A 21,364-nucleotide genomic window follows, 5' to 3' on the forward strand; every position below is an offset into this window, starting at 1 on the left:
ATGCTACTCGTGTTCTTTGATTTTCATGGTGTTGTGGCCATCGTAGTTACATAATTTTTTTTGCTACACTTGCGGATATAGCAGGTTTAGATATCCCACACCTTTGAATTTCATTAGTATAAGTAATTTTCAAACGGTTAACGCATATGTAAGTAAGCATAGTTCGGTCGACATCCTTCGCTAATCCAAAGCTCACTCTTTCTTTTCCCCCTTCGGTCTGTTTTTTCGTCTTTGTTTTTCTCTGCGTGGTATCATCGATTTGTTGTCCATGTGGGCTTTTGCATGGGTAGCTATTTAAACTCATAAACTCAATAGTTTCTAACTTTTCTATGTATGTATGTATGTATGTTGAGACGATTAGTTTGGAAATAAGGGAAGAGACTGACCTAATCGTTTAACGCTGCCTAATTTTGTCAATAATTTCCCAAACGACAACACTGACAGAGCGCGAGCATCACAAGTAACGAGTTGAAGCAACAAATGCTTCCCTGTATGAACGCGATCTTACCAATACTCATCAAGTGCCCCCAAGCAAATATAATTCTATACGAGGTGATTCATATATTCGTCATGTTCTAACGCTTGCTGAATCGAAGATCTCTATATTCGCTATTGAGAACTTGAAATTTGAAAGAGCTGCCTCTTTTTTTACGAAAACTATTAGTTCCGCACGAAAAAAATTGGTTGCACAAAGTTTTATTATAAGAAAAATACTAATTTTCTATTATTCAGAAATCATGCTACGACATCATTGATTGCCTCAAAAATAAGTTCTCTTAGTGCAATTTTTCAGGGTGCTTTTCATAATTTCTGAGAAAAAAAAATTGCGCTACTAAATAGGAATATCTAACCTGAATGATACTCTGTTATTAACAGTTTTTGTGAAGAAAATCGGTCTATAACCACGCCAATCTCCAGCACAGCGGTAATTTTCAAAAATATTCATATCTCTATTACATGTAAACTACTCAAATATACGAAGTGTGTTCAAAAAGTGTTGCGAATTTTGTGTTTTTTCAAAAATTATTTATTTATTCATTAATATCTATATATTTGGTCCCCTTCAAAGTAATCCCCACTAGATATTATGCACTTCTGCCAACGTTTTTTCCAATCTTCGGAGCACTTCAAAAAATCATTTTTTTATCCTGTTCAGCTCCTCCTTCGATGCCGTCTTTATCTCGTCAATTGTGGCGTAGCGTTGTCCTTTCACGGGCCTCTTCAGTTTCGGAAAAGAAAAGAAAAAGTCACAGCGGGCCAGATTTGGGGAATACGGTGGCTATGGCATCATTAGTGCGTTGTTTTCGGTCAAAAAGTCGTGCACAAGCAACGATGGGTGAGCAAGGGCGTTATCGTGATTCAAGAGACAATTTTTGTTCTTCCCCAAATCCGAGTGTTTCTGGCGGACTGCTTCACGCAAATTGCGCATAACTTGCAGGTAATATTCCTTATTGATCGTTTTACCCTGTGGCAAGAACTCATGATGCACAACGCCCCTGCAATGGAAGAAAACGGTAAGCAAAACTTTTACATTCGACCGAACTTGGCGCGCTTTTTTCTGTCTTGGCTCATGCGGCAGCTTCCATTGAGATGATTCAGCTTTGGTTTTCACGTCATAACAGTGATTCGACGATTGGCCAATACCAATCCCATTTTCTTCACTTCATCAATTTCTTCGTCTGTTGTTGAAGCTCGTATTATAATTATAAATTATGAAAACAAACAAAAAATAATGGACTAAATGAAATTTAGGTAAATGGCTGTATCTCGATAATGCCTAAACTTTGTGCGTGTGTTCCTCCCCACCTCACTTAGATCCGATCGAGATCAGATTAAATAACACTCCCATTTTATAACTGAAATTTCATTCGTCCCTTTGACAAGCGTATGACTTATGACAATATATGAGAGTTTCTTTGATACCAAAATTTAACAGTCACCGCATATTCGATTTTACTAAAACGTGCGCGAGCTTAAAAAGTTCGGTCCGAATCGAGTTCAGGTGTGCCTTATTTGTTTTCATTTTATTTTTTAAAGGGTGCAGTGAAGGGTGCAACAACACACACACATATAAACACACTTTCATATTCAATAGTTTCATGTTGATTTATGCACTCGTGTATGACTCATTTAGGGTTCATCCGGAAGGAAAGTCGAAGATTAAATCAAAATGTATAATATTTTGCAAGTATGACTAATTTCAATGGCCAGAGAACTGCAGAGTTATGGTTTTGTTTACTTTAAGTACCTTTCAGTCAAATCAGTCAAATTAAATGACATTTATTGAAATAAATGATGGTTAGGAAGAGCATCGTCGGGAAAGTTCAACGGATGAGGTAAGATGCTAATTGTGTAGGATACAGGTCGCCTGCGGTGATATTCTCATTCGGTTTTATTAGTTCAACATAAGTATCGGATGTTTTCTAGCTCCGGAACAATTGTTCCCAACTGTGAAAATTTAGTTAAAAAGAAACGAAATCTGTTCATGATGTTCCTAGAATACTGGCGGTATCATCGGTTCTTCCTTCTTTCGAAATGAGGGAGGAGCTGTCGTTACGTTGAATGGCGAGTGCCACCAAGCTATGCTGATAATATGCAATGTAGCATTTCTCTACTGGTTTCTCATATTTGATTAACATGAGCTATTCAGGTTCGGGATGGACTTGAGCAGAGACTTGTACAATGTGTTTTTTTTAGGCCAAGGGTGATTTGCTTTTCAATTACATAATCAGCCCAAAAAGGCATGCATTGCCAATATTTAGTCTGCTCATGATCCCGGTACTTACATTCCTGGTCGTCTTTTTCTTTCTAGTTGTAGTATTGTTATGAAAGCGGTTTTACTGAGCCACAATCTCTGCAAATGTTTTTCTCAAGCAATTTCTAATAACTTATAAATCTATGCGTAGGGTATAAAAAGTTTGTTTAGCAAAAATCCCAGCTTATTTACTTCCTATTCATGTCAGCTTGCTTTAGACTTTATATGCTTACATACATACCTACACATATTGAGGTATATTTGTTGCAAGTGTTGACACGTCATGTTCACGTTTACGCCACAAATGTCCATAAAACAATACTTCTCTGTGCGTGCTTAATGTTCATGTCGCGATCGAAACCAGACGCTTGGCACGCTGTTCGCAAGCATGTGGAGCCCTACCGCGATATATTTTTGACAGGGATGCCACAACAAAATTTACATATCAGATGCATACAAACATGATGTAAAAACATGTATATGTGCATGTGTTAGTAGCACGAGTAGTATGAGATTAGTCATAGGTTGCATATTTTTTGGTTAGTTTCGGTCGTTTTTTTTATGCTTAATTGGAAGCATAACAATTATGAATATGAAGTGCGAACGAATTTATGAAGCTCTTAAGATTGTAAAAACAAAATACACACCACAGATTTATTACACTACTTGGACTTGGTCTAGCAGCGCTAGAAATGCTGTTAGCTTAAGGGGGAGGTAGGGTTTAGCGCTAAAAAAAAAAACACTTTTTTTGTGAATTTTTTACAGAAATATGGCTTAAGATACTTTAATAAAATCAGTTACATGTTATTGTACATCTTTTCAATAAGTTTTTAAAAAATATTAGTAATAAAATATTGACAAATAAGCCCATGACAGAGTTTTTTTGGAGATATGTTTTTCGAGAGGTGCTCTGCGGTGCCAATCGGCATTCGTCGTAGAATCATCTGAAACTAAAAAAGTCGAATTTTTCAGTTAAAGTATGACGTAATGCTCCCCCCTACATTAATAAAAATTTTTTTTTTCATTTTTGTAGTTTTGGTGGCAAAAAAACGTAAAACGAGCATTTTTGGCGAAAAATTTCGCCATATTTGTAAGTGAAAAACAACCTTAAAAAACAAAAAATAAAAAAAAAACAGTGTAGGGGGGAGGTATTTTTGATTTAGAAAACGTGTGCCAAATTTGAAAAGAATCGGTTGAATAGTTTCGGAGTTGTGATTGGCACCGACTTTTAAGAAGTCGTTTCGGGAAAAACGCGTTTGAAAAAATGACTCTGAGAAATTATCGATGCTCCGCATTCGAGGTAGAGTGCCTACAAAGGCTATAACTTTGAGAGTTCTGCTCCGATCCACTTAAAATTTTGACACAACATTCTTGAAATGATTTACTATAAGATGAGTGAAGAAAAAAAATTTCGATTTTGTGACCCTACCCCCCCCTTAACTGTGTGATTGTTTGATACCTTTGCGGTATGCTATGTACTGTAAAGGGTAGTCCCGCTACTGGTTTCTTACAAAAACCGCTGAAAAAAAAATCATATACAAAAATGTTAAAGAAATATACAAAAATACAAAATTGAGAGTGATAGAAAAATTATGCAATATAAGTAAACTCAGGTAAAGTTAATTATAATAGAATAAAGCAAAACAAAATATAATATAAGAAAAGGTTATAAAACTCAATGCAATGATAATAATAATAAATAAACTACGAGCCTAAAATAAAACAAAATAAAATGAAATGACAACAAATAAAACAAAATAAAAAAGCTGAAATAAACTGAAAAACGAAAAAATAAAGCAAAACAGAATAACACAGAATTAAATACATATAATGAAATGAAATTAAAAATAAAGTTAATGAAAATAAAATATAATGAACTTCAAAAGAACAAAAAATAACAAATAAAAAATACTAATGCCAACCATGAAATATAATAAATAATAAAATAAAATAAAATAAAATAAAATAAAATAAAATAAAATAAAATTCAATGCCGCATGACTACCTATAAGAGATATTAAGAATATACAAAATCGATGCTGGCACTGTTGCCCTTTTGGGCCGCATAATGAGCAAGTGGAATACAAAATTGGTTCTAAATGGAACTCTTTCAAAGCAGATTTCAATCAAACGCGGTATATTCCAAGAGGATGCCTTAAGCCTCCTATGGTTCTTCATTGGTCTCAATCCACTTAGCAGGCTTCTCACACTTAAACAAAATGGCTTTATACTCAAAACGGAAGTAATTGCTGGATGTAGCGTACTTCCCCCCTGTGAATATGCCATGAGACATAACAATATAGCAAAGATCCTCCACCAACAACTTGCGATAAAACATGGTCTCTTACAAGAAGAAGTCTTGTGTTTTAAATATGAACCAAAGGCAATATTGGAAAATGCAAATTTTAAACTGTACTGGGCAGATTAATTTCCACAGATCAAACCGCAGCTGCCAACAAACCTGACATTATTTTGTTCGACAAGATAAATAAAACAATCGAAGTAATCGATATAGCGGTGCCCCTTAATCGCAACATCCAAAGCACATACTTCACCAAAGTATCGAAGTATGCAGCTTTGGCCATAGAACTGAAACAGATGTACAAAGCGAGGGAAGTGAATATAATCCCAATAATTATATCGTCCACTGGATTAGTGCCTAAGCATTTAATAAAAAACTTGAAGAACTATGACTGCCAACACCTTTTCGAAGACATGCAGAAGTCGACCATACTGGATACATGTGCAATAGTTCGTAGATTTTTAAATATATAGACAATAGCAATCGCATGGGCGTAGAACTTGGACTACGCTTCACCAGAGCACAATCCCTTGAAAATTTTATCCGGGATGTGTAATCTCCGGCAATAGCCGAGATGGATTAAGCTCAAATAAAAAAATAAGAAAACCGAAAACCTAAGACAAAACAAAATATAACTAAATTGAATAAATCAAATTAAACTTAAAAAGAAATTATAACAAAAGAAACATAAAATGAAATAAAAAATAAAAAGAAATAAGAAAAAAAAAAAAAATCTTAAACAAAACAAAATATAATAATTAAATAGAGTGGGTTAAAAAATAAGAAAAATAAAATATAATAAAATGATATGAAAAAAATAAAGGAGTAATAAAAAATTAAAAACCTAAAAAAAAATTAATGATAAAAAATTGAATGAAATAAATAAAAATATTTTAAAGAAATTAAAACAAAATATAATAAAATTAAATAAAATAAAAAAATAAAAAAAGCAAATGGTAATAAAATCAAATGAAATTAAATATTAAAAAAAAAAATTAAAATTTAGTAACAAATTAAAGCCTAAAACCAAATAAAATGTAAAAAACTTAAATTAAACTAAATTAAATAAGTAAAAATATTAAAGAGGAACTAAAACAAAGAAAATTTAAATAAATAATAATAAAATAAAATTAAATTAAGTATAAGACAACAAAGGAAAAAATAATCAAAATATTATAAATCTAATGGAAATCAAAATTTAACAAATTTAATAAAATTAAACAAATAATATAACAAAACAAACAAAAAATAAAAAAGGAATTAAACCAACGAAAAATAGAGAAAAATAAAATAAATATAATAAAACGATGAAAGGTAAATTATGAAATGAAATAGAAAAAATTAAAAAGAGTAATAAAAAAATTAGAAACCAAAACCCAATTAAATTTAACAAATTAAATAAAAGAAATTTAAAGAAAGAAAATCAAATGTAATAATATAAAATAAATCATAATAAAATAAAATTAAGTTAATTGAAAGAAATTAAAACAACGACAAATTAAATTTAAGAAAATGAAATGAAATGATTACAATATAAAACGAAATGAAAAACAATTAGAAAGTATAATAAATAGATTTAGGGCTCACACAGAATTAAATCAAATAAATAAAAAAAATTAAAAGTAATTCAAACAAAGAAAGTTGAAACTCAATAAAATAAAATAAATGATGATAAAATAAAATTGAGTTAAATAAAAAACAAAGCAAAATAGTAATAAAAAAGTAGAAATCTAAAGCAAAGCAAAGTATAACAAATTTAAATAAAATAAAAACATAAAAATATAAAAGAAATTAAAACGAAAAAAGAATAATAAATTGAAACAATTGTATAAAATGAAATAAACAAAAACAAAATAAGAAAACAACAAAACAAAAAAAAAAAATAACAGAATAAAATAAAAGAAACTAAAACAAAGAACAATATAAAGGGGTTTTCAATTGGCGCGGGTCGATTTTGGCGCCCTGTGGCAGCCATTTTGTTTTGGTGACATGTGTCAAATCTTTTGTTTATTATTCAGTTGTTTATGTCAAATCATCGTGGCAAGTTACACGATTGAACAGCACGTTCAAATGATAAAACTTTATTATCAAACTGAGTGTTCATTAACGCAAACGTTGCGCGCATTGCGCCCATTTTTCGGTAAACGTGGTGGCCCTTCCAATTTCTTATAGCCCATATTGAACCATAGACGACATGTGGTTCCAGCAGGACGGCGCTACGTTCCACACAGCAAACGCCATTTTATTCCATTTCAACATCTACCCGCCCTTATTGAAAAACCCTTTACAAAGAAATGAAATAAAATAAAATAACAACATAAAAATAAAATTAAATAAAAAAAAATTAAAAAGTAATAATAAAATTAAAAACTTAAAAAAAAAATTCAGTAAAATAATAATAAGCTAATTTAAAAACCAAAAACAAAGTAAAATATATTAAAATTAAATTAAATACAATTAAGCAAAATAGGAATAGAATTTAAAGTATGTTCAGGAGCTCGGCCAAACACCTAAGAAAAATATAAGCCCCAATTATATTTATACTTACACATATCGGTTTTTTACTATAAATCAAATCTCTCTATAAATCAAATGTTTAAATATTATAAGTACTCGTATGCATGTGTTTCTCGACTTTGATTGCACCCAGTTTCTATAGCTAATAAACGTTCTTAATTTGATTCCATAGACACCTGTCAGACTAATTTTATGTAAAAACCCGAGGCTAATATATGTATATAGTTCTGAATTTAAAACAAATCGCAATGTAATTAAGTCTTTAAAAAATATCTAAACGCCAGAGTCGTTTATTGAATTTTTGTATTGCCCTATGCACAATAGACAACATTACAAACATACCCTATGATTTGAGGCCAATCGGTTCAGTAGTTTTCAAGCCTATAAAAAGTGCATACCAACAGACATACACGGCCTTTTCTATACGTACATATAAATAAGATGAAGAAAGATTACATTACATTCGCAATAATTTTCCGAATTATTTTATAATGGTATACCTTTAAGAAACTTCTTTCGTACTGAATCTTCCAAAACTTGATACACAGCAATCCATGCATGCAAACATACATACAAATAGCACTGGAAATGATCAGAAAGGCAACCCGTAAAGCACCCATTCATAGTTAACGAAAAGTAATCACCAATTGACACACAGCAAAAGCCTAATTAACTAAATACGCCAATACAAGCACTCACACATTGTCAAGTAGCCCTTACCTGGATACCAAAAGTACCTAACACTAATAATGTTAACATAAAGACCGAATTCTTAAGGCGACTATGTTAAAAGATAAAAACATAAGAGATGCCAAGACGAGGTGCGGCGAGAGCCCTAGCTGACATTGGCACGCCCCAAACTTTTATACACAATCGACAACGACAAATGACGGCAAAACACATGAAGACATTCATTAGAATCATTTGTCAAAAGCAAGCAAAAAGCTGAGGTAGATATGCACTAATAAAGTAAGAAAGCCCACAGTTGACCCCAAGCAACAATCAGCGCTCATTTGTCCCTGGTGGCTGTGAACATTTCCTTGATTGCGTGCGTGAAACATTAGATGTTTCTTCAATTGTATTGGAACGCTGATGGCGGTCGGTGGAAATACCATTGACAGTTTAAAAGAGTTCGTATTTTTGTGGGTTAAACTGTCACTGATGAGGATTCAAGGAAGTGAGACTCAAAGACATGATTGATGATAGCGGGTAAATAGAAATAAACGATTGAACAAGCATATGCGAGATGTGCGTATTAAATAAGGAGGCTGAGGTGGAAAACATTCTACTTCCATTTCATATATGTAAATATTATATTTACTGCTCTTATTATAATGCTCATATATCTACATGTATTCCTCTTTTATCTTTGCAACGTTCCTTGCGAATCGTTCATTGCTCGCAACAGTGTTGGAAGTTTTCTGTCAGCTTCTTTAGAACTCGTGCCGCTTTCTCTTTCACTACTTCAATGTGGAAATAAACAGACAGAAGTTGTTCGGAGCCTGATCCGAGGATAAGGCGGAGTATTAGACATAATGGAATGCTGCACTTGGCTAGAAGTTCCGTGACAGGTCAAATACTTGTAGAATGAGCCAGCGCTTTGTCTTGATAAATAGCCCATGATTTGTTCCTCCATAATGCGGAACATGTGGTGTGCGTCTTGATGTTGTTCCACAAATGGAGGGACCTACAGTTTTAAGCCGACTCCGAACGGCAGATATTTTTATGAGGAGCTTTTTCATGGCAGAAATATACTCGGAGGTTTGCCATTGCCTGCCGAGGGGCGACCACTATTAGAAAAATGTTTTTCTTAAGTTTGGTGTTTCACCGAGATTCGAACCAACGTTTTCTCTGTGAATTCCGAATGGTAATCACGCACAAACCAATCCGGCTACGGCAGCCGCCGCAATAATTGCCATACTTATGTACTATTATTTCAGTATCTAAAGAAAGGTTTCAATCAAGAACAATGTAATCATTCCAGCGCCGCTCTAACATTTCAATACCACTTTTGTAGAGCGATCTATCTTTTGCCTCAAAGTAGGCCTCAGTTTCAGCTATAACCTATTCGTTCGAGCGAAATTTCTTGCCAGCGAGCATTATTTTAAGATCTGTGAACAGCCAAGCAATTCGAAGTTCAATTATCTTCACTATCTTGAAAGTGAGCAAATGCGGCACCCACTTTCAACAGAGCTTTCTCATAGTCAAAAGCTCATGCGATATAAAGCCGACACATTCTTTTGATATCTTTATGATGTTAGCTAACTCTCTCAACATCATCTTTCTATCATTCACACGGATTTTAAGGTTTTTTTGATGTTTTCTGGTGTTACCACCTCATTTGGACGCAGTGGACGTTGCACATCACCGGTGTCCCTACGACCACGTTTGAAGTCAGCAAATCATCGTTTTATTGTTGCTTCTGATGGAGCGGAGTCCCCATAAAACTTTTCAAGCCTTTGCTTCGGTTGAACGGTATTTTTCCCCATTAAAAAGCAGTGTAAATATAAAAAACACGAAATTCTTTTTGATCCATTGTTTTGAAAATAAAAAAGTAGCGTCACTTTTAGCACGATAACTCAGGAACTAATGAATAGAATATCATGAAATTATAACAACTATCTTAGTACTAACTGAAAATGAGAGGAATTCAATAAAACTAGTGACATCTATGTGTTCGGCCCAGGAATTTTTAGCCCATTTGCTTCATAGGATGATAAACATAAGTTCATAGCGTTTTTATATATTCTTTTATTTTACAACGATTTGTCAGCTTTTTGGCAAAGAGTAAGTATTCATCCAACAGAACTCTTTCTGGTCTACAAAATTATGTTACTTGTATTTATGAGATATTAAAATATTTAATTATTGTAGTTTTAGGTTTAGAAATGAAATACCCAAGTGGCAAAAAACCACATTTTCGACATCTGCTCTCCTTTGCTTTTCATCGAGGTCAAAATGCTGCCGGAGCAGCACAGGATATTTGCGACGTATATGGAGAAGGTCTAACAGTACGAAAATGGTTTGCAAAGTTCAAAAATAGCGACTTTGACGGCGATGACACGCTCCGCAGCAAAAGCAGCAGCATTCTGAAATCGGAGCAGGACGTCTCAAGTCACTTTTAAAGGAGAACGGTTGCCAAACCAGTCGTCAGTTGGCAAAAAAATGAGCTACGATAATAAAACGATTCTCAGTCACCTTCATTGATTGGGATTTACCGAAAAATTTGGAGCCTGGGTGCCTCACGAGCTCAACGAAAAATACAAAGAAAATCGCCTTCAAATTGCTTCCCACAATCTCGCCCGCCATTGAACAGCATGCGGTCCACGGTAGGCAGGAAGCATCGATAGGTTGCACAAAAATATCGACAAAAACTGCAAGCTCGGTTGTATTTTTTGATAATTATAGGTGCAAAATCCGTTGGAATTGAAATCCTACCTGCTCCTTTTCAAAAGTTATTCATATTTTTATATTTCAGGTTGGGACAATTTGGAATAAATATCAAAGGTTATTTTCTAAATAGATATGTAAAAGTGTTGTATACTCAATACATGGTATATAATACGTATATCAATATTATCTAGCTATATTATATATAATAGTTACGATAAATGCCGCTAGGTGGCAGCGGGCAGTCGAGTGCTTCCCGCAATAAAAAAGTACAGTTTAAACTATTAATATTAGTGTTTTCTGGCAAATGTATTTTCTAGTTTTGGAAATTCTTATATGAGAAGATTAATTAATAATGAATAGTCAGCTGAATAGTCTAGTGAATAGTCAGCATCCGCTTTATAAATGCGGTCATGAAGAAAATCGCACAAAAGTAGAAATTATTTTCCAAAATAAATCTTCCCATCATTTCTTGCTATCTGAAAAACATATTGAAGTTATAAAAAAGCACATTAATGGTGAATTTAATATTTATAATAGTAAATTCCCAAAAAGTTAATGTAGCTCTTGCCGACTAACTATAAATGAATATGGAAATGATATTTTCAAAAGACCTTGTCCAACTATGCCCAATTACGAGGATCTTAAATTATCAAAAGAAACAAGAACGATGGGTTGTAATTGTTACATCTGTCTAACAGCACGAGTTACGAGTCATAAAAAACAAAAAAAGGTAGAGGTCAAATTAGGGATTTCTCTACAAATATTGACGTAAACAAGTGTTTTGATGATACTTCGCAACAAAAAGATTCACTTTCTAAAAATGAGGCAAAGGCAACTAAACCGAGAACCTCTACTGAGTTATGTAACAGTTGTTTTCAACAAATAGGTAAAGGCATATCACATTATTGCAGAGGTCCTTCTTCTTCTAATGCTCGTAAGAATGTTTTGAATATAGGACAAAAGTTACCCGAGAAACAGCAGAACCAAATAATAACTAAAATTTTGAAAAAAAAAAATATCCAACAATGATAACGAAGATAAAGATGAGCTCGTGTTAAATACTCTGGGATCGAAGGTTCGGGTAACTGTTAATAAAAAAAAAAAATAAGAATTAAGATTTTCTGCCGAAAGATTAGACAATTTCCAAGCTAATACTGGATCGTCTACAAATGATATGAAAAAAAATACCAGTCTAACGGTTAGACTTGATAGAAGTGAAACCTTCCGTAAAACAAACTGAGAGAGAATAAGACGAAAGCAGCATTAGGAGCGGGATAATTATAGGTTCATTATAACATTGCTATAAAGTTCATATTTTATTTTCTTCATTTTATCATTATTCATCCTCAATGTTTTCAATTTCAACAAATGATACGAGTGGCTTATGATAGATAAAATATGATACAAATGCTTTGGTTTCGACGTTGTCAAAAAAAAATACCCAAACGGACCGAAGAAACAGACTTACAAATTTCTTCCATTTTCGTCTACTTGTATTCATATAAAAATGTATGTCTCTTCCCACCAAAGCTAAATGTATTAGTATATTTTTCTTGTATTTATTCAAGGCTGAAATCCCGGCGGTACTGCAATACCGGGCCAACCCGTGGCAGAGGTGGAGAGCAAGCCCCTAAAACACTCCGCGCATTTCCAAAAATTAGTTTAACATTTGCTGTCCTCCGATGGAGGATCTATCAGATGTTAAGCTGATAACCACACTACCTAGTCAATACATTTTAAATAATAAACCTAATAAAACTTTTGAGAATTACACGCTCACAAAAATTATTTATATCAACATATAATATAACGCTTCGTAACTAGATAACTTTTAGGCCAACGACGACAGCATGGCGTGGTAGCCGAGCGACTAGCAATGTGAGCTTCCGATCCAAAATCCTCGGTTCGAATCACAAAAAAAAATAAAAGTTATTTTTATTTATTTCGTCGCTACTTTTATATCAACATATAATATAACGCTTCGTAGCCAAGTTGGTCGCTTTTTTCGTTTCACTTTTCCTCAAATCACTCCCAACGATTCTAAAGAAGTTTTCACTTCAAAAATTGGCTAACTTCATTCGTAGTTCTGCTGGTAGAAACTCAGTTCCCAAGAATTACAATCAACATTTGTATGAAAAATCTAATATCCTGGAACACATTTATAAAGAAGGTTTCTACGAATTCGAAACATCCCAAGATGGTATTAAACAGAGACCAGTTGTGTATGCTACTGCATCAGAACTCGTAGACTTTGTCTTTGAAAATCGAAACATTGAACATATTGAACAATCAAAAATAAAAGTAATGGCAGATGGAGGACAAGATTTCTTCAAAGTTTCTCTTTCAATATCAATTCCAGAAGACGACTTGAAAGAAAATGACTTGGATAAAAGTAAAAATGTTTCAACTTACTCTACTGGTGGAAGTATGGCAAATAAACGTAAGTTGACTAGTGTATTTAAATTGCTTTTATTAGGCATAGTGCCTCGGATTAAAGAGACCTATGATAATTTTAAAATTTTGGTTGAATTGACGAAACTCAATGAGATACCATTTAAATTTGTTGGAGATTTAAAGCTCGTTCTATTGGTCAATGGGCAGAAAACTGCAACGGCTTTCTACCCTTGCCCTTATTGCTTCGACAGATTAAATGAATTAAAAAGTTATAATAAAATGATTGAGGAAAATTATATAAGCAGTGATGACAAAAATCTTGATTTAAAGACCTACAAGCATTTAAAAGATGACTACTTTAAATTTAAGAGCTTGGGTAATGACAAAAAAAAGTCTAAAGAATGTCGCAGTACAGTAAATCACCCTTTATTCATTGAATACGGCTCTACTGAAGATGATAACTTGTACGTACTTCAGAAGTGCATTCCTACTGAACTACACCTATTACAAGGGTTTGTCAACCATCTTTTCTGGGAGGGTATTGTTAAAATTGAGGAAATTGGAAAATATAGAGCGTTATTGTGGCAGAATAAATTAGGTTTATCTCATACGAGCTATCAAGGAGATATGTTTGAAAGCAATCAATGTCGAAAATTACTTAAAGAGGCCGATAAATTGCAGGATCCTGAAATTTACGAGCTTGCAGGACCATTTAGTTTACAGCCTTATATTGCTGCATTTAAAGCTATGAATAAAATTGTTCAAAAGTGCTTTGCTGCCAAAAAAGCTGATCTTACTGACTTTAACAAAAATTTAAAAGAACTCCGTGAAGCCTTAAAAAGTACTGAAATTTCTCAAACACTAAAGATTCATATTATCCTGGAGCATTTGGAGGAAGCAATCATATTCTTCTTTAATTCCGTCTCCTGATATAAGATTATTATTAATTTCATTTCATTTCCTAATACAACATGAAAATTTTGAAGATAAGTATACTTAATATTATTTATTTGTTTATAAAACTTATGATATAGATATATATATTAATTATATACAATAATACATATATAAATATATGTATACAAATCATCTTTTTATTTATTTACTTATTTATTTACTCATTTATCGCGCAGTTAATCTCATTTAATTATTTATCAGTTAATTGAATAAAACATTGTCAGTTGCTCTGAAATAATGCATATACTATAGCTCGTCCCTATCTTTCTCAAATTCACGTAAAAAGAGCATGTGCACTCGTTCTAATTCGAAACACGCGAATTTATCGCATACACAGTCACACGAAAATTTAGATTTTTAAAAATCGACAACCGGAACTTTGCACAAGATTTCCGCAGTCAACCCTATACCATAAAATTTGAAATAAAATTAACTTTAATTTGACATAAATTTCATTGCGTAACTCGATGGGTGCAAATTACTACTGCGACTTACCTGTATACACCTGGCTACCTTATACCTGCACAAGAAAAAATAAGGCAACCCGGTGGCTGCATGTTACACAAGTTACATACTTACGACTAGTATACATTTTAATACGTAATGGAATAGGTGCAAAGTTTAAAAAAAATTAATTTTTTAATTATTAATTAATTATACTTTGCACAGGAATTTCTAGGCAACCTTTGCGAAATATATTTTGTGACATATTAAATGTTATAAAAAAATATGCTTCATCCCGTAACGTGATGGGTGAAGGTCATTCTATGGCCGGATCTTAGACTATATCTAAAAATAAAAAAATAAAAAAAATCTAAAAAAACAAAAAATCTGGAAAAAAACAAAAAAAACTGAAAAAACATAAAAAAAATAGAAAAAAAAGGTACAAAGTAAGTACCCTCCACGTGGGGTACCTTGGAAACGATTAAAATCGGCTAAAAACTTACGTAAGATTCTTTATTATTCTCTTGCATAATACAAATTCAAACGAGATTATACTTTTGATATTGATTGAAATTGTCCCAACATGAAATATAAAAATATGAATAACTCAATTCCAACGGATTTTGCACCTATAATCATCAACAAATACAACCCAGCTTGCAGGTTTTGTCGACATTTTTGTGCAACCTATCGATGCGCCTTGCCTACCGTGGGTCATAAACAGCGCTTTTTGTACCGAATTGTCACTGTAGACGACCAAAGGTGCATTAACACAAACCAAAGAAAGGAGTGAGTAGCTACAGGAGATACGCCAAAGCCCAGAGTCAAGCACGATCTTCAACCAAAGAAGATCACGATACATGTTTGGTTGGACTGGGAGGGCATGGTGCACCCGGAAATGCTCGAAAAAAATGCCACGGTCAATAAGAAGCTCCACATTGACCGAAAAGACCTGACCGACATGGTCACACAATACTCCTTCACGACAACGCCCGGCTCCATGGTGGACAAGTTGTCAAAGCCGCACTTCAAGAGCTCGAGTGGGAGGTATTCCCGCATCCATCGTATTTTCGGGACCATGCACTGACCGATTACCAACTTTTTCGCTCTTTGTCGAACCATATGAAGGGCATAACCTTCGATAACAAAGGGGTCCTTAAAAACTGGCTCAACAACTTTTTCGAAACCAGATCCGGCGAGTTTTGGCAGCACGGCATCAACAAATTAGTCGAGAGAAGGGAAGACATTGTAAACAGCAACGGCGAATAAATAATTGATTGACTTATTGATATAATTTTTGTTTTTTGTTTAAATAAAAGTCTTTGGTAAAAACATTACGAATTTATTCCCCAACCCAGTATATATAATTTTGCTATGCGTTTTGATGTTTTTCCACAAAAAGAGAAGCCTACAGTTTTTTAATGCCACCTTCGAACAGCAGATGGTTTTTTAAGAGGAGCTTTTCATGGCAGAAATACTGTCTGAGGTTTGCTATTACCTGCCGAGGGGCTGCCGCTATTAGAAAAAACGTGTTCTATCATTTAGTGTTTCATGCCTATGCCAGGTACTCACGCAACAACCATCAGCTACGATGGCAGAACAATGTGCAGTTAAATATTTTGGATGCAAACGAACCCTGTGCATAGGTACGATTTTAAAAATTTTTCAACTCCAATACTATTTATCTAGTCGTTTTTGGAACAAAATATTTCCCTTTGAGTAGGGGCTCGAAGCCAACGGGACGATATATATAATTTTTAGAGATATCTCGATTCGAGCGCCGTCTAACAGGAAATTCTGCATTTTTCGTCCAATTGGCGTGGAAGGAAACTTATTTTAAAACACACATTTATAAGTAAATAGTAGCCCGTTTCAAAATTGTAAGTGCACCACATGTTGAAAAGTTTTGACTATTTATTTAACTGTTGATTTTATAATAAAGACCATGTCAAACCCAGTTTCAAGCTTTATATGAAATTTATAAAAAATTCGACGACGGTCCATCAAAATTATAATTTTTGGTTAGAATTAAAAAAAAGTTGGGTATGCATTTTTATAGCCCATAAAATTTTGAGGCAATAAAATGAAGTGGCTAAAAATTCTCGTTGAGTTTTGATAATTTTTTCCCGCTTTCTTTTAATAAAAAGAAAGATGTCATAAATTCGTTATAAAGAGAAATAAAATCTCGTCAGAGGAAAACAATTATCAAAAATTAGTGAAGTTTTTCAGCAATTTATCCATATAATAAGTATCCAGCGCAGTATCGAGCAAAGAATAGAAAGAGTAACTCACTCGAAACATAGCATAGCACCGAGCAAAGTATTAAACGAGCAAAACTTACTTAAGGATTTTGTTATTGCAGAGTGATGATATATTTTTCTTTAATGGATTTGATATTAATCGAAAATACTTTTTTAAAGTTTTTTGAACAGAAAACAGCACAGAGCATTTAGCTCGAGATTTGCTCGAATCGTTGCTTGACGCTTCATTATTTTCCCTGCCCTACACAATCGACCTTTAAATTAATCGTTCCCAAATCAATAACTCTAGTTCTATGAGTATATCATTGTCTTGAAGGAGTTTTCCAATATTCATACATAAGAGCGAACAAGGCAATTGTCACTTCAATTTGCCACACCTGCCCACGCCCCACCATCAATTACTTTTACTTTGCTGTCTTGGCAATTCGTCACTTGCCACAAGCTTCTCAGGTGCATCCCTGCTAGTTGACTACGGTGAAGGGAACGTACTTGATTGGGACATGTGCCACCACTTTATGCCGCAAACAGCAACAATGGCGCGACACAATGCACACAATTCGACAACAGATCGTCAATGAAGCGTGTTATTGGATGTGAACTAAGACGCAAAGTTATTCTTCATTCTATGCTACTACTGAATTGTGAACTCTGTGTAAAATACAGTTCAGTGATAGTCGGGGGGCAAATTGGGAAATTGTCATTGATAGCATATCCTTGATGGATGTGAGTCAGGCAAGAAAATGAGGGTGGCTATGTGGAGTAAAGGCAGAGAGTTAAGTGAACTTTCAATGAAAGAAAATAAGTTGTCAGGTGTAGATGCAGGGCATTTTCTTATTTTAGCTGCTGAACTTTCAATGTCAAAGTTGCGACAAATATTTTCTCATAATACAGTTGAGGTTGGTTAGGGATGGACAACAAAAACACGGCATGCCTGTACTTTCCCTGTATCCACGAACTTCCATCACAAGCATAATCAACCTTTTTCTAGGACGATCCCATGTATCTTTTGTCATCGATGACACTTGAAATCTTATTAAGGTGTTTACTTGTTGTTCCTCCTGTGGCGTTTCGTTCAGTTTTTTACTATTTCTTTTTTGCTGAATTGAAAGATGTTTCTCTACATACACCTATAAATATCTGCATGTATTGCGCAGTATGTGCACAAGTATCTATATTGCATGCCTTCCTATTTTGAACTGCGCGTCACAGCCAAAACTGGTGGGAAAATATCATGTACAACAACAGAGAAACAGCACACAGTAAATATAAGTAGCTGTAGTTGCAGTCACATCCTTGAACTATTCCAAGCTGCTCAATAACAGCTGAATGGTAAACTGCTGTCCCTTTGGTTGAAATATTTGTTGAAATGTAGCTTTCTTCCATTTTTCACTTAAAGGTTTTCCGCTGTTGCTAGAAGAAATAAAAATCAAGTGTAAAAAGAAACTTTAATACATATACTATGTTTCTATTTATGGACTAAAAAGTAGAAAATAATACTTTCTAGACTCATAAAATTAGTTTGATAAGTTTTGATTTTAAAATTTCAACAATAGTCATTATAAAAATTTTATGATATTTGAAAATGACAAATTTTAGGCATAAGTAGACGATATAAAATTTCAATCCGCGTAATACAATTTGAATCTTGCATGAAAGAATTTATCTCATAGTCTTTGCAGTTATTGTCAATTAAATTTAATAGATCTAATAATTACATTCAATGAATTGCATCACTAAATTTCATGTAGGTATTACGCCTACAAAACATTTTTCATTTTAAATCTCAGAAATTGTTAACTCAATAAATATAACGGGTGATTTTTTAGCTATTAGCTACACAGCTGACGAACGTTTCGTGTTTTGTTTCACTGTCAAGCATCTTCAGTTTGGTCTATAATTTAACCATGAATCGTCTTACAAACGAACAACGCTTGCAAATCATTGAATTTTATTATAAAAATGCGTGTTCTGTTAAGAAAGTTTATCGCGCGTTTCTTCCACTTTATGGCCAGTTTAATCGACCCACTGAAGCGGCTATTCGAGCTATTGTGACTAAATAGAGAACCAAATTTACATTATTGGACATCACACCACCAACACGCTTACGTAGGGTGCGAACTGAAAAAAATATCGCACCAATCATCACTTATCGATTCGTCGCCGTTCGCAGCAAAAGGGCATCTGTTACTCAACAACGTGGAAAATTTTGCGAAAGGATTTAGGTGTGAAGCCTTTCGAAATACAGCTGGTGCAAGAATTGAAGCCGAACGACCTACCGCAACGGAGGAATTTTGGTGAATGGGCTCTTGGAAAGTTGGCCGAAGATCCACTTTTTTATCGAAGAATTGTGTTCAGCGACGAAACTCATTTTTGGATCAATGCCAGAAGAATTGCAAGAGCTACCAATGTATCACTGTTTGGTGGTGTAAGGTCACTGTTTGGTGCGGTTTATGGGCTGGAGGTATTATTGGATCATACTTCTTCAAAGACGCTGCGAATCGTAACTGTGAATGGTGAGCGCTACCGTGAAAGGATATATATATATATTATATATATATTGTATTATATATGTATATTGTTGCCCAAAATGCAAGAGCTTGACTTGCATGACATGTGGTTTCAGCAAGACGGCAAGACGGTGCCACACGCCACACAGCACCCGTAACAATGGACTTGTTGAGAGGCGAGTTCGATGAACATTTTATTTCCCGTTCGGAACCTGTCAATCTGTCAATTGGACATCCAGATCGTGCGATATAACGCCTTTAGATTATTTTTTGTGGGGCTATGTTAAAGCTCATGTCTATTCAGACAAGCCATCAGACATTAAAAAATTTATATGTGAGATACCGGCCGAAACATTGGAAAGAGTATGCCAAAATTGGCCTAAGCGGATGGACCATTTGAAGCGCAGTCGGGGTCAACATTTGCATGAAATAATTTTCAAACATTAAATTATATGGACTGTACTATCGATTAAAATAAAAATTCCATGCATTTTTCCTATAGCTCTTAAGGAATCACCCTTTAGAAAAAAATTTCTGTAATTTTTGTGAAAAAAGCTCGTCATAAAAAATATCTGCCGTTCGAAGTTTTCTGAAAACTGTAGATCCCTCCATTTGTGGAATAGCATCGCGCGCCCCAAGTAAGAGGAGGGTGTAAGCGCAAATTATAACATGTTATATATATATATAATTTTAAGTATATTTATAGAAACATAGTATACGAAATTCTTTTTTTTTATTAGATTTTTATTTTCTCCATTTCTTCTTCTTTTTTATTTTCAATTGGTTACCAAATACCAAGCGATCATGCATGAAATAAAATGTATAAAATTGAATGCATAAAAAGAAAATGAATACAATAATGATTCAAAATATGCTTACAAAAAACATATAAATTCGTATTCTAGATTTTTTACAATATTTGAAAAAGTGTCTCTGTTGCAAGCTAACTTCAATGATGACCGATATTTTGGACCCCGATATTTTTCGCAACCAGGATAATTTTTTTCTTCCGATGCCTCGTCTTCCTTCAATCTTTCCTTGCAGTATAAGTTGCAGAAGATTATACTTATAATTTCAGCGTTTGTGACATAGTTAGGCTAGGTCAAACTACTGCAGATAATTGAATTGAATCACTTTCTATGCGACTTCTATCACTAAAACTTAGTTTGAAAGCCCTGAAATAGTGAATAAATTATGTGCTTCAGTAAAACAAACGGACAAATTCGCAATAAAGATTTCCATGACTCAAAGTAATTTTTTTATTTAGTAAAAAAATGATTCAAAAACAAAATTGGATGATTCATTTTGTGCCACCTTGTTTATGGTCTTTTTTGTTTTTGAGCAGTTTACGATCACCACATGAATCAAATTATTGGTCAAGGACGTTTCGGACAGAATAGTGTTGTCAGACGGTGCATATTGCCGCAAATATACACTAGCATTTCATCGTGGACGAGGAATCGGAAATCCTCTCCTAGTACAAACAAGGGTAAGATGTATGAGTGCATGAATGCAAAAAGGTCTGTCTGAAGGTCAACGAAGACATGAATCGGGTCGTGATAACTATTCAAACATGTGCGGTTGAGTTAAATATTATCACTGGCGGGCTTGAGTAAGACTTGTCTCCCCTCAGCTTTCGACAGCGATCACCCGTCTGATAGAGCTTTAGCCAAGTGGATAGCGGTCGCGATTTAGACACAGACTTCCACAGGGTAAGCTGTGGGACAGCCGTAGGCCCAATAGCTGATAAAGAGATTTTGAAATGCTCAGTAGTTCTGTAGGGGAATCTTTCAAGGAGGGAGACAATTTGGCAAAGATCTCGCACAGTGATCCA

At 34.0% G+C, this 21,364-nt stretch overlaps 1 pseudogene; it reads right to left on the bottom strand.

The window, feature by feature from the left end:
• Nucleotides 1–12,526: 12,526 nt before the first annotated feature.
• Nucleotides 12,527–12,712, bottom strand: LOC129239904 (U2 spliceosomal RNA; annotated as a pseudogene).
• Nucleotides 12,713–21,364: the final 8,652 nt, after the last annotated feature.

This window comes from Anastrepha obliqua, chromosome 2 (assembly GCF_027943255.1).
Source record: "Anastrepha obliqua isolate idAnaObli1 chromosome 2, idAnaObli1_1.0, whole genome shotgun sequence".
Lineage (NCBI taxonomy): Eukaryota > Metazoa > Arthropoda > Insecta > Diptera > Tephritidae > Anastrepha > Anastrepha obliqua.